Source organism: Pleurodeles waltl, chromosome 1_2 (assembly GCF_031143425.1).
Source record: "Pleurodeles waltl isolate 20211129_DDA chromosome 1_2, aPleWal1.hap1.20221129, whole genome shotgun sequence".
Taxonomy (NCBI): Eukaryota; Metazoa; Chordata; class Amphibia; order Caudata; family Salamandridae; genus Pleurodeles; species Pleurodeles waltl.
In genome coordinates, this window is record NC_090437.1 from 709,990,179 (window position 1) to 710,004,619 (window position 14,441).

Below are 14,441 nucleotides of genomic sequence, written 5' to 3' on the forward strand. Positions count from 1 at the left end.
CACATGAGAAGGGCAATGACAGAAGGAGGAAAACAAGCATTTTGTCTTGTTGCGTCACCCTGACACCACCCCTGGGGTGGCGTTGACTTTAGTCACAGTCTCTGATGAACATGTGTTGGATCTGGGGCAACAACAATACACAATGGGTGTTGTTGCTGCACAGCCATGCTAGTTGAACGTCCCTTCCAGGCAATTTGCTGCATATTTACAAGGTGTAAAGCCACAGTAAGTGGCTTAAGACCATGTTGTTTAGATGTCGGAGTGCATTGCAGCAGCACAGTGTCACTACAAGTGTGGCTTGAGTGGCAATGAGGTGTTTTGATTCAGGGCCTGTGTGTCCCGATGCAACCCTTTAGCATGCATTGAGTGTATCCTATGTGCCTCCCCCTTCTTCCATTTGTGAGATTCCAGATATTCCCCCCCCTGCAACTTACCCTTCATTTGTGGTAGTTTTTGGTAGTCTGCGCTGTCCTGTACTGCAATTCCAGTGACCACTTCCTCTGGGATGACCGCTGCCACCATCTCCTCCAGCTCTTCCAGGTCCTCCTGGGGTGTGACACTTCCACTTTCAGTCTGCAGTGCTGCCTTTCGGTTTCTGGACAATTACTCCTTCTTTCTGTGCTTGCAATTGTGCCAGTTCTACTTGCAATCTGTGACAGTCCTCTTCCCCTCTGCCACGCTGTTGACTTTATCTACTATTGGCTGCCATATGGCCTCTCTCCTACCTACTGACAATTTGGAGGTGACGAATAGCTGGTGTAGGTGCTCCGTCACCTCTCTGACCAAGATGTCATGCTCCTCCTCACTAAAGAAACGCTTCTTCTTCTCCTTCACCTGGGACTTTTGTGGACCCTCCTGGCTGGTACTTGGCTGATTAGGATCTCACTGTGATCTCTCCTGGCCTGCATTCTCCATCATGTCTTCCCAAACGTTGTTTTCTTGCTCGCATGTTTTTTTTTTACGCTAATGTGGTTAAATATGGCACTAACCAGTTTTGCACTAAAAAACGTGTCGCAAAAACGGTCTAAAACCACTTTTGCAGCACTAGCATAATTTTTTCTTACGCCATGTAACAGTGGTCAGCGTAATTTTTTTTCCCCTAACATTCCTTAGCACCATGGTGCGTCATTTTAAAATATGGCACACAGATGTCATAAGGGAATGCCGTTAGCTCGTGGTACATTTTTGGACAGCAGTTGTGCGTCATTTTTGTTAAATCTGGGCCATAGTTTGGCTCAAATTACCTAAAACCGTGACTATCAAGACGACATTGAAACTTCATTACTGGTATGCTTCAATACATTTTTAATTAATCAATAATGCAAATGCAAGCAAACTTCACCAGGTAATTTTCAAAAACAAAGTGCGAAGTGCAGGCTCAGTGTGTCTTCTATGAATGCATAAAACTCAGAATGCAATCGCAGCGCTTTTCAATACAATGCATTCAAACTGAAATTTCATAAGCAAGCTCAGCTGTACGTAAAATTCAAGTAAGTACAACTGAAGCAGGAATGGAGTGCTTAAACCTTAAACTTGAGAGAATCGACTGAAGAGGTTTGCCTCAATATGATGTGGTGCTAGAAGGAAGTCTTGTAAAGTGCTTGAATGTATGGCTGGAGCCGAACCGTAAGTTGTTACCTCCCTCAATTACTCCTCTTTTAATAACTAGCGCTAGTCACCATGTAAATGAGTATCACAACTACAATGTCTGTTTTGTTTTGGTTTGGGTGATTTTATAGGTGTATAATGACCTTCGTTAAATACCCTATGGGCGACAGGCAAATATACACCATCCGTTTCTGTATTGATTTGTCATGATTGAAAATTCCACACAGAGGTTGTACAAACAGTGCTCACGAACTTGATAGTAACAACAATAATGAGTAACAAGTTTGGTTTGCAAGTAATCATAATAAACATAAAAAAAGGTGAAACTCTTGCTGTAGAATGTTTCGAGTATCATAGTTACACGAGAGAGTACTACCTGAAATTATTCAGCTTCGACTTTAGGGTTAAAGGTTATGACTGACTTTAACAATGGATTTCCCATTAACCCATGACAACACTACGCCATATGAGGTTATTCTTTGTTCTCTTAACCAGAGCGTTTTACTGGCTGTAATTTTCAATTATGAAAAGTTGCATAGGTCAAAACACAACTTGTCCCAATAGAAAAATATGAAACATCAAAAATGTTTAGTGTTTTGTAAACTAAAACATTAACCTTGGCACCTTCTCGTAATGTTTAGACTTCAGTCAGATTACTTTCCTTCTTTTTTAAGTGTCAAGTAGCAATGCATGTTTTAAGATCTTTACTACTAAATGTCATCTTTTTCCACATAATGAATTATCCTGTTATGAACTTAGCGTTACACATGCAACTAGCAGAATACGTCGACACCCATTTCGTTGATTTTATGTCCCTTAGGAAAATAAATTCTCAAATGTGCAATTTGTCTTCATTTATCTCAAAGGAACTTTGTGTCTTTATTTGTTTCCCTGTTATTTTTACAGTCACAGCTCAAATTTGTTAACGCTAAAGCCTCTTGGCTTTGGCAAACACTCATGTGGGTGATTGTAAATAATTTATCTTCCGAGATCATGTGAACATTCGTCAGTGACGATAGTTGAAGAAGATGATCAAGAGCCCTTCCATACAGAAACCAACATCATTGGTGAGAGGGATGGTCTTTTAATTTAGCTCATTTGTAAGGCACTGCATTGGATCAAACGTTCCTTAAATTATTCCCAACTCGCCTTTGCCATTCTGTCTCCCATGAAATACTTCTAAAGCATGTATCTTTTGAATGTCACTGAAAAAATGTTACTACTATCATTCATTACAGTATAGGCACCTGTGAAAACAGCAACCATGTAAACAGAAGTAGTCAACGTCGTGGGTGATCCGTCTCTTAAGTCAAAACACCAAGGATCATAAACTACTGCAGCTGACTGTGAGAAAACAGGGTTCATTGCAGAGGCTCCTAACTTTCTGCCCCCATTTTCCACTTTTTGCTGGTGTTTTCCTGACTCTGATGGTGCCCTGGGTACTGCTAACCAGTCCCAGGGCCTGTGCTCTGTGTCAAATCAATATGCAAATTAGGCTAATTATAATTGGCTATGTCAACCTACCTATAAGTCCCTAGTATATCGTAGAGCATGTAGGTTTAGGGACCACAGCATAGGTAGTGCACCCATAGGTGCACTGCTGGGGTGCCCAGTGTCATTTTAAAAGCAGGCCTCCCTTGCTGGCTGCTTTTAAATTAAAGTTATATGCAAAATCGACTTTGGAATTAAAAGTAGTTCCAAAGTCTTAAACTACCTTATGTTTACATATAAGTCACCGCTAAGGTGTGCCCTATGTGCCCCTAGGGCTGGGTGCCATGTAACTATAAGCAGGGACCTTATTATAGTAGTTTTATAAGCTCTGGTGAGGTGAAAACAGCCAAATTCGGTTTTCCCTCATTGTAGTGAATGGCCTTCATAGGCTAGAATGGGGAGACTTTATTTTAATTTTTAAAGTCCCCTTAAGTAATGGATACCAAACGTTTGGTATCAAATTAATTGTTATAATAAATCCCACAACTTCCAGTTGTTAGATTTAATATAACTTGTTCAGGTAAAGAGTTTTAAACTTTACCTGAAAAGTTGCCAATTTCAGGCCTGCATTGTTTTTGCTGCTGTGTTCTGATTGGCCAGCCTCTGGCAGCCTGGCCAGGCTGCCTTGATGAGGTGTGAAGTGGCCTGGCTTCACACAAAGAGATGTGCCTGTGTGAGGGAATCTCCCCTCAGTAGATGGTGAGGCAGGAAGGGGGAGGGCTGCCAAACTGCTCTTCAAAGGCAGAGAAGGGCATTTGGAGCAACCCAGCAACAACCCTCCCACATCCTCAACCCGAGACAACTAGGTGCCCCCTTGATTAGATTAGGTGAGGGCAGGAGAGTGGTGTGTTTGTGATTTTTAGCCACACCAGTGGGTAGGCTCAGCCAGATGTAACCTCCCAAAATTATTTTCAGCCATGATGGATTTTTGAGGAATGTTGCCTTCTGGGATTGATTTTTGCCACACTTCCCAGAAAGTGGTCATCACTGGGGGAAGGACCCTGGAGAGTCAGGACCCCCTGTTTTTCACCCAGGACCTGCACCCACACCTCAGTTCCCTACCACATCCCTACCAGGAAGAACTACAGAAGAAGAAGGACTGCCCTGCTGGATGCCTGGCCTGCACCTGGAACCTGCACTCAGAAGGACTGCACCAGCTGCACACTTGGGCTTCACCACAAGAAGGATTTTGCCTGGCTTCAACTGGTTCAAGGAGGGACTTCATGTTTGCTACAGGTGAAAAATTGCTAACCAGAGTCCCCTGCACCAACTCCTGAAGAAATCAACCAGCTGACCACTGCCCAGTGGCCAAAAAGGAGTTTGTGTCAGGTGCATTCTGGGAGTTGTAGTCTGCACCCACAAGGATCATCTCAGAGCTTCTGGCCCTTGTGGTGAGCTGTGGACCCCAAAAAGAACCTTAAAAGAACATCTGGGAGAAGCCTCAGAAGTTTGGAGAAGTTTGGAGTACTTTTGAAAAAAGATCCTTAGAGGGACCGACCCACCGCGGCAACTCTAGCCAGCGTGCCTCAACCGCGACCCGGCCTGATTTGCAGGTTTGTCCTGGTAAAGAAAATCTCCGAAAAAGAGACTAAGGGGGTCATTCTGACCTTTGTGGTAAAATCCGCCAGGGCCAACGACCGCGGGAGCACCGCCAACAGACTGGCGGTGCTCCCATGGGCATTCTGACCGCGGCGGTACAGCCGCGGTCAGAAACGGAAAACCGGCGGTGTACCGCTGCGCCGCCATGGGGATTCCGACCCCCATACCGCCATCCTGTTCCTGGCGGTTTTGGCCGCCAGGAACAGGATGGCGGTAAGGGGTGTCGTGGGGCCCCCGTAACAGGGCCCCACAAAGATTTTCAGTGTCTGCCATGCAGACACTGAAAATCGCGACGGGTGCAACTGCACCCGTCGCACCCCTTCCACTCCGCCGGCTCCATTCGGAGCCGGCATCCTCATGGAAGGGTCTTTTGACCGCGCAGCGGTATTCTGGCGGTCCCAGCCAGGCCGGCGGCTTCTGCCGCCGGCCGGGGTCAGAATGACCCCCTAAGTCCAAAGGTAAAAAGTTGATCGGGACCTCCCAGCCAACGTATCTGAGGAGGGCTCCAAGGACGTCGGATCAAGATCCAGGTTTACCCTGGTCGAAGGATTTTCACCTCGAAAAAAAGACTAAGTCCGAAGGTAAAAATCTCCACTGAGGATTCCCACGACGCTTGTCCGGAGAAGAGTTCCAGGAGGTCGGATTGGACTGGCAGGTTCGTCCCGCTGAAGAAAATCTGCAGAAAAGAGACTAAGGGGGTCATTCTGACCCTGGCGGTCGGTGAAAAAGCGGCGGCCAACCCGCAAACAGGCCGGCGGACAAAAAAATGGAATTCTAACCCTGGCGGGAACCGCCAACACAGGCCGCCACTTTAACACTCCGACCTCCACGGCGGGACAGACAAACAGCGCGGCGGTCACCGCCAACAGGCAGGCGGCAGACAATGTACCGCCCACCCTATCACAACTCACCAATCCGCCACCTTTTCCGGGGCGGGAGCCCCGCCGATAAAAACACGGCGGAAAAAGACTACGAACGGGAAAACGCTCACCTATACACACTCCACGAGGAAGGAGGACAGCATGGAGCCCGAATTACACATCCTACCGGCTATTGTCTACCTGCTCATCTACCAGGAGTACGAACGCCGGCGCAGACGACAACGGTGAGTACTGCACCTACGACAAAGGCGAGGGGGGAGGAGGAAAGCTTACGGGCACACACATGCGCCATACACCAGCCCCCCCACCACAAATACCTACCTCAATGCCGAGCAACAAGTCAGAGTGACACCACACAAACCCCCCGGAATAATGCAAAGACACAATTTAAATGATCCATGAAATATATGTATAAATAGCTCCATTTAAGGAATGGCAAATATGCCATATAAAAGATACAAAAATAAGGAATGAACATAGGCAACAATATATCCATAGGCAAAATGTCCGTCACATTCCGTGAAAGTTCCATAGTCCGTGGGCCAATGTGCACAAACACAAGGGCAAAGCCCACACAAGAGACCAGATACCATTGGAGAGAACACTGCAGGGGCATCAGACGATAAAACTACAGGCACCTCAGGGGGAAGGGAAGGGGGGGCACCTCAGCCACATGAGTCTACGACGCCAGATCCACGAGGGGCCTCCATGTCCACTGTCCCATCCTGGGGAGTGCAAAGCCACAGTCTCACAAGTCCCTACAGTGGGAGGCTCGCCCACTGGACCATCCTGGTGAGTGCAAAGCCACAGTCCATCTGATGGATTACCGACTCCACAGTTATTGGAGGAGGCATGGTGCCCGGAGTGCTTCCTGAAGCCCTGCTCGACACAGAACCGGCACTGTCAATGGGCCAGCGGTGCTTGAGATGAAGGGCCCAGCGGAGTGGTGCTTGAGATGAAGGGCCCAGCGGAGCGGTGCTTGAGATGGCGGGGCCCAGCGGAGCGGTGCTAGAGATGAAGGGCCCAGCGGAGCGGTGCTTGAGACGGCGGGGCCCAGCGGAGCGGTGCTTGACAGGAAGGGCCCAGCGGAGCGGTGCTTGAGACGGCGGGGCCCAGCGGAGCGGTGCTTGACAGGAAGGGCCCAGCGGAGCGGTGCTGGACAGGAAGGGCCCAGCGGAGCGGTGCTTGATAGGAAGGGCCCAGCGGAGCGGTGCTTGAGATGAAGGGCCCAGCGGAGCGGTGCTTGACAGGAAGGGCCCAGCGGAGCGGTGCTTGAGACGGCAGGGCCCAGCGGAGCGGTGCTTGAGATGAAGGGCCCAGCGGAGCGGTGCTTGAGATGAAAGGCCCAGCAGAGCGGTGCTTGAGATGAAGGGCCCAGCGGAGCGGTGCTTGACAGGAAGGGCCCAGCGGAGCGGTGCTTGACAGGAAGGGCGCAGCGGAGCGGTGCTTGAGATGAAGGGCCCAGCAGAGCGGTGCTTGACAGGAAGGGCCCAGCGGAGCGGTGCTTGAGACGGCGGGGCCCAGCGGAGCTGTGCTTGAGATGAAGGGCCCAGCGGAGCGGTGCTTGAGATGAAGGGCCCAGCGGGGCGGTGCTTGCCAGGAAGGGCCCAGCGGAGCGGTGCTTGAGATGAAGGGCCCAGCGGAGCGGTGCTTGACAGGAAGGGCCCAGCGGAGCGGTGCTTGACAGGAAGGGCCCAGCGGAGCGGTGCTTGACAGGAAGGGCCCAGCGGAGCGGTGCTTGAGATGAAGGGCCCAGAGGAGCTTTGCTTGACAGGAAGGGCCCAGCGGAGCGGTGCTTGAGACGGCGGGGCCCAGCGGAGCGGTGCTTGAGATGAAGGGCCCAGCGGAGCGGTGCTTGAGATGAAGGGCCCAGCGGAGCGGTGCTTGACAGGAAGGGCCCAGCGGAGCGGTGCTTGAGACGGCGGGGCCCAGCGGAGCGGTGCTTGAGACGGCGGGGCCCAGCGGAGCGGTGCTTGAGATGAAGGGCCCAGCGGAGCGGTGCTTGAGATGAAGGGCCCAGCGGAGCGGTGCTTGACAGGAAGGGCCCAGCGGAGCGGTGCTTGAGACGGCGGGGCCCAGCGGAGCGGTGCTTGAGATGAAGGGCCCAGCGGTGCAGTTCTTGTCCCGGCGGGGCCCTGTTCAGCGGTTCATGTCCCGGCGGGGCCCTGTTCAGCGGTGCTCCTCCCGGCGGGGCCCGTTCAGCGGTTCATGTCCCGGCGGGGCCCTGTTCAGCGGTTCATGTCCCGGCGGGGCCCTGTTCAGCGGTGCTCGTCCCGGCGGGGCCCTGTTCAGCGGTGCTCGTCCCGGCGGGGCCCTGTTCAGGGGTGCTCCTCCCGGCGGGCCCGTTCAGCGGTGCTCCTCCCGGCGGGGCCCGTTCAGCGGTGCTCCTCCTGGCAGGGCCCTGTTCAGCGGTGCTTGTCCTGTGTGTCTAGGGAGCCAGACCTGGCCAAGACTTCCCGCTCATTCACCATCCGAACTTGCGGTCGCGGCGCCCTCCTGTGATCGAGTCCTGGGCCCGTGGGTGTCGTCCGTCACACCCGGAATGGGGCTGGTGGGGCCCTCCTGGGCAGCTCGCCTGCTGCCTGACTTCTCCGCCCTGCTGCCCTTTCCCTCCTTCGCTGGAGCTCTGTGGGCCTTGCCTCCCTTGGATGATGTGGCAGGTGACGGGGCAAGGCTACTGTCCTTGGTGGCAGCCGTCTCAGGCTTGTCGCGCCGGCCCTTTTTCTTTTTTGTCCTCTTCCCAGGGGGGGGGCTGGCTGTCCCCTTGCTGCTGGCCGATGTCCCTGCCCTAGGATCTGGTGGACTCCAATAGCCCTGCACTATGGTCACAGTAGATGCAGGGCTGGTGGTGGCTGAGGTGCTTTTTTTAGTCTTACCAGATGGAGGGGGTGGGTCAGTGATTGGAACGAGCTCAAGGTTGGAAAGGAAAAGGACTTTGGAAGGACAGGGACAGGTAGGTGTAGTGGGTTTGGGAGTGGAGAAAGAAGATGTGGTTGTAGGAGAGTCAGGTGTGCTGTCTTTGGGTGCAGGTGCTTGTGACGGAGGCTGTCGTGAGGTGGATGGCTGTTGGGTGGGTGGCTGCATGCGTTTGTGTGCTTTGGAAGAGGGGGTGACAGACACACTGGGAGAGGACACAGGGGACGTGTAAATGGCAGTGGGGGTGGTGACTGCACGTGTGCGGACTGTAATGGAGGGTGTAGTGGTGATGGAAGTACTGGCTGATGGTGGTGTGCATGCAGGTGTGAGTGGAGACGTCACAGGGAGGTACGAGGGAGATGAGGAGGTGGGGGACACAGAGGTGGTAGTGACTGTTGGCATGTCTGCATCTGGATGTTGCTTGGGTGAATGCTTGTGGGATCTGTGGTGCTTATGTCTGGACGAGCTGCCCTTGGGTGTAGAGGTGTGTGCAGGCTGGTCTGATGGTGTGGATGGGATAGGCAGAGGAACAGGAGACTGGGACTGGGTGGAGGGAGTCAGAAGAGGGAGGCTGGAGACAGGGACAATGGCTGCCGTCAGTGCTGAGGCCAGAGCGTTGAACGATCGCTGATGGGCAGCCTGACCCGAATGAATGCCCTCCAGGTATGCATTGCTCCGATGCACCTCCCTTTCTACACCCTGGATGGCATTCAAAAGGGTAGACTGCCCAACAATGAGTGTCCTGAGGAGGTCAATGACCTCCTCACTGAGGGCAGAAGGGGTAACTGTGGCATGGCCTGAGGTGCCTGGGGCGAAGGAGATGCCCGTCTTCCTGGGCGAGCGGGCACGGAGCGAAGGCTGAGGGGCTGCTGGGAGGGCGGGGCTGGTGCGCTGGGTGGCGGCTGTACCTGTTGTGGCGGTGGGCACGGATGTTGCCGCCACTGCTAGGGAGCTCCCTTCCGAGGAGGTGTCGGTGTCGCTGATGTCTCCACGGGTCCCCGTTGTGGAGCCCCCCTCGCCCTCCGTCTCACTGGTGTACTCGGAGTCTGTTGTATGGCCCTCCGGGGCCATGTGAGATGCAGCTCCCTCGTGCGCCGATGCCACTTCTCCTCCACCTGATGATGCTAATGCACACATGAACAGGAAGACAAAGAAAATGGGGGGGGGGAAATGAAGACAGGTTGAGTGCATGCATTGGCAACACCATTGTCGGAGAGGACAGACACAGAAGCCCCCTGAACTAGGCCGCGCAATGGGGGTACACTACTCAGTTATTGTGACTAGGCCTACGGGTCTATGGACGACAAATACACACATGGGTGAGGCCGGACCATGGATAGCTGTACTTGGCACCCTACAGAGGTGGGGGGCGGGGGCACAGGGCCGTGTCTAACGGAGGGGCCTAGCCTACAGAATGCGCCCTGGCCTAGAGATAGCCACAGCCCTCCTCACCCACCCAGACACCTTCACTGCGCGGAAAGATAGCAGAATGTGCTGATACTCACCCCCTTGTGTGTGCTGTGATGTCCTCACGCGCCCATCCAAATCGGGGTAGGCCACCGCCAGGATCCGAGACATCAGGGGGGTCAATTGGCGGCTGGCACCCCTCCTACGTTGGGAGGCCATCCCTAGCAGAGACTCGGCGGTCTTTCTGGTCCCGCGGCGGATGTCCTCCCACCTCTTTCGGCAGTGGGTGCCCGGTCTGTTGTGGACCCCCAGGGCCCGGACGTCCTTGGCGATGGCACACCAAATGTCGATCTTCTGATGGGCGCTGACCTATGTGACATGTACAGGGTGGGAAAGGAAATTGCATCAGTTTTCTGCCTGGTCAATGTGAGTGGCCCCCCCCTCCCCAACCTTGCCATGTGGCACATGCTCTCATCTTTCGTGCGTTGCACTCCTCATTCGCTCCCCTCCCCACCATCTTACATACACACCACTCAACACAGGCATAGCCCATTCAACGTGCACCCAGTGTACTTACCTGTTGGTCTGGAGGACCGTAGAGTAGCGCATACTGGGGGAGGACCCCATCAACAAGTTTCTCCAATTCTTCGGAAGTGAAGGCAGGGGCCCTTTCCCCAGTCGCAGCAGCCATTGTATCTCCCAGACCGAGGTCACAGCAGCACTTGCAGTATAGGTCCTCTCCTGTGGATGATCAGGTCTTGAGTGATTAATCAGATAGAAAATGGCGGTCACGCCCGCAGCGGTGCGTACCGCGGCGGTGCGTACCGAGACCGCCGGCGCACATCGTCATTGGCTCCTGAGACCCATAGGGTTCAATGTTAACCAATGCTGCTTTGCGCCGCGGTCTTCGACCGCCTACCGCCACGGTGTGCCACGCCAGCGCAGTGACCTCACATCCCACTGTCACACTTCATAGGTCAGGCAGCCGCCATTTCAAGGGCCCACATGGCATGATTTCTACTGCGTCACACAGGCCTAGGTCTTGCATTGCCACTCATACAAGCCGTTCCATGCATAGTGATTCGTGTACTGTGCAAGCTGTGTGAACGAACCTGTGGGTTGCTTGACTCTGTGCTCCATGTTGTCCTTCCTAGGCACCGTCCGCTGGGACTTGCGAGGAGAAGGATGAATCCTGGTGGACCTGTCGACAATGGAAGAACGACATATCATACTTACATACCGGCTTGACAGAGCAACTATACATGAACTATGTGCCCAGCTGGAGCCAGACCTGATGTCCCCCATCCGCCAACCCACAGGGATTCCCCCTCTGGTGCAGGTTCTGTCAGTACTCCATTTTTTGGCAAGTGGGTCGTTTCAGACAACAGTGGCCATATCATCTGGGATGTCTCAGCCTATGTTTTCTAAGGTTTTATCCAGAGTGTTGTCTGCCCTGATGAAATACATGCGGAGCTACATTATTTTCCCTGAGGTGGGTGAATTGGCTACAGTGAAGGGTGATTTCTATGCCCTTGGACATATCCCCAACATCATTGGGGCCATTGATGGGACCCATGTGGCTTTGGTTCCCCCAAAGACAGTGAGCAGGTGTACCGAAACAGAAAAAGTTATCATTCGATGAATGTCCAGGTGGTCTGTTTGGCTGACCAGTACATCTCCCATGTAAATGCCAAGTTCCCTGGGTCAGTGCATGACGCGTATGTCATGCGAAATAGCAGCATCCCTTATGTGATGGAACAGCTACAGAGACACCGTGTGTGGCTAATTGGTGACTCTGGTTACCCAAACCTGTCGTGGCTACTGACCCCAGTGAGGAATCCCCGGACCAGGGCAGAGGAACGGTACAATGAGGCCCATGGGCGATCTAGGAGGATCATAGAAAGGACCTTCGGGGTCCTGAAGGCCAGGTTTAGGTGCCTGCATATGACAGGGGGATCCCTCATGTACTCACCAAAGAAGGTGTGCCAGATCATCGTGGCCTGCTGTATGCTTCACAATCTTGCATTGCGACGCCAGGTGCCTTTTCTGCAGGAGGATGGTCCAGATGGTGGTGTTGTTGCAGCTGTGGAGCCTGTGGAGAGTGAAGAGGAGGAAGACGACGGGGACGACACGGACAACAGGGATACAGTCATACAACAATACTTTCAGTAGCACACAGGTAAGAAACAGCCACCCCAATTTACATTTACTTAAGGCCTCATGCGTCTCCACTGTCTGTGTTTCCCCCCAATTCCTGTTAACTGATTTTTGACTTTCCCTTCCCTTTTCAGAGCTGTATGACCCACTGCCTGACTTCAGCTTTGTTTGCCCATGGATTAAAGCTTATTGAAATTGGTATGTTGTCATCACAAAGTAACTGACATTATTGAACCGTTATGTGTAATACATTTGTTAAGAATACAAGCAGACTCCTGTTTATTTAAGTGGAATAAGTGATTTATTTTAAGAGCTAGATATAGGTAAATGATTGGGAAGCGGGGATGGGTGGGGGTGGAGTAATGTCCATGGCAGAGTCCAGTTCTCAGTCGCACAGGTGCATTGTCCATATGCCTGTGGAAGGATGGAGCAGGGGCAGTTCAAGGTTGGACAGGGTGACAATGTGGGACAGTGGGATGACATCAGGGGGTATCTTAGGCTGGCGGGGGTCTTGCAATCCTACTCTGTCTTCTTGTGAGATCTCAGGTTCCGCTTGCGGGTGGTTCTTCTTCTGCAGGAGGTGGGGTTCTGGTGGCCTGTCGTTGTGTGGGGGCCTCCTGTCCACTAGCTCCGGCGGAGGTGGTAAGCTGTTCCTGGCCTGGGCTAGTGACAGGGGCCCTTTGGGGTGTCACATGGTCCCGCAATGTGGTGACGATCTGGGTAAGGGCCAGGACGATGGTCCCCATTGCGGAACTGATGTTCCTCAGTTCCTCCCTGAACGCCAAGTACCGTTCCTCCTGCAGTTCCTGGATCTCCTGGAACCGGGCCAGCACCGTCGCCATCGTCTCCTGGGAGCGGTGGTATGGTCCCATGATGGAGGAGAGGGCCTCTTGGAGAGTCGGTTCCCCGGGCCTGTCCCCCCCCTGTCGCACAGCAGCCCTCCCACTTCCCCTGTGTTCCTGGGCCTCTGTACCCTGGCCGGTGTGCCCACTCCCACTGCCCCCAGGTCCCTGTTGTTGTTGGGGTGGTGGGTCAACCTGGGTGCCCTGTAGTGGTGGACACACCGCTGATTGACGTGCCCTGGAGACAGAGGCATGGGCCCGCTGGGTGGGAGCTGTGCTGGTGTTCCCAGAGGGGGTTGGGTCTGGTGTAGCCTGTGGCTGTCTGTGGGGAACCGACTGTCCAGAGGTCCCCGATGGGCCGGGCAGGTCGTCTGGCTCCAGGGAGACAGAGCTGCTGTCATCGCTGGGGGCCTCTTCTGGGGGTGGGATGGACATCTCTGGACCCTCCGTGGCGGTGTGGTGGCGTTCAGGTCCTGCAGGGGTATAAAGGTATGGTTATTGCTTCTGTGTGTGGGATTTCGTGTGATGGGTGGGTGTCCATGTACCCATGTGCAGGCATTTCCTTGTGGGGGCTTTTGTGAGGGTGGCTTGTGGGGGTGATGTGTGTGTGCAGTGGGCATGCTTTGGTGATGGGTGTCCATGCTTTGGGGTCGCATGCAGGGCTTGGTGTTGGGATGGGTGGGTTGTGATGGTGAGGCTTTTGCTAGGGGTTGGTGTGATGGGGGAGGGGGTAAGGGTGGGGGTATGATTTGGCATTCAGGTGGGGTGGGGGTGGGAAGCAGTAGTGAAGATTTGCCTTACCAGAGTCCATTCCTCCGCCTACTCCTGCGAGGCCCTCAGGATGCAGGATGTGCAGGACTTCCTCCTCCCACGCGGTAAATTCTGGGGGAGTAGGTGGCGGTCCGCCGCCAGTCTTCTGCACCGCTATGTTGTGCCTTGATACCATGGAACGCACCTTCCCCCGTAGGTCGTTCCATCTCTTCCTGATGTCCTCCCGATTGCGTGGATGCTGTCCCACCGCGTTAACCCTGTCCACTATCCTTTGCCATAGCTCCATCTTCCTGGCAATTGTGGTGTGCTGCACCTGTGCCCCGAAGAGCTGGGGCTCTACACGGACTATTTCCTCCACCATGACCCTGAGTTCGGCGTCACTGAACCTGGGGTATCTTTGGGGTGCCATGGGGTGGTGTGGTTGAGGTGTGGGGTGGCGTTTGTGGTGATGAGTGTGGTGCGTGTGGTGGTGTGTGGTGTTTGGTGCGTGGATTCTGTGTGGGTGATGGTGTTGTGTGCCTCTGTGTTGTGGGATTCTCGATTCTGTGCTCTGTCTCTAGCCTTCGTCAATGATTTCGGGTCATAGGGGCTTGTGGGAGATGTGGGTGTGTGTTTTATATTGTGTTGGGTGTGTGGGAGTGGTGTTAGTATGTGTTTCAGGTGTGTGTATTTCGAACTGACCAATGTGGCTGAGTTTTCTATGGGTGTGTGTATTTTGACCGCGGCGGTGTTTACCGCCAATGGAATACCGCGTTTGAAAGACCGCCGC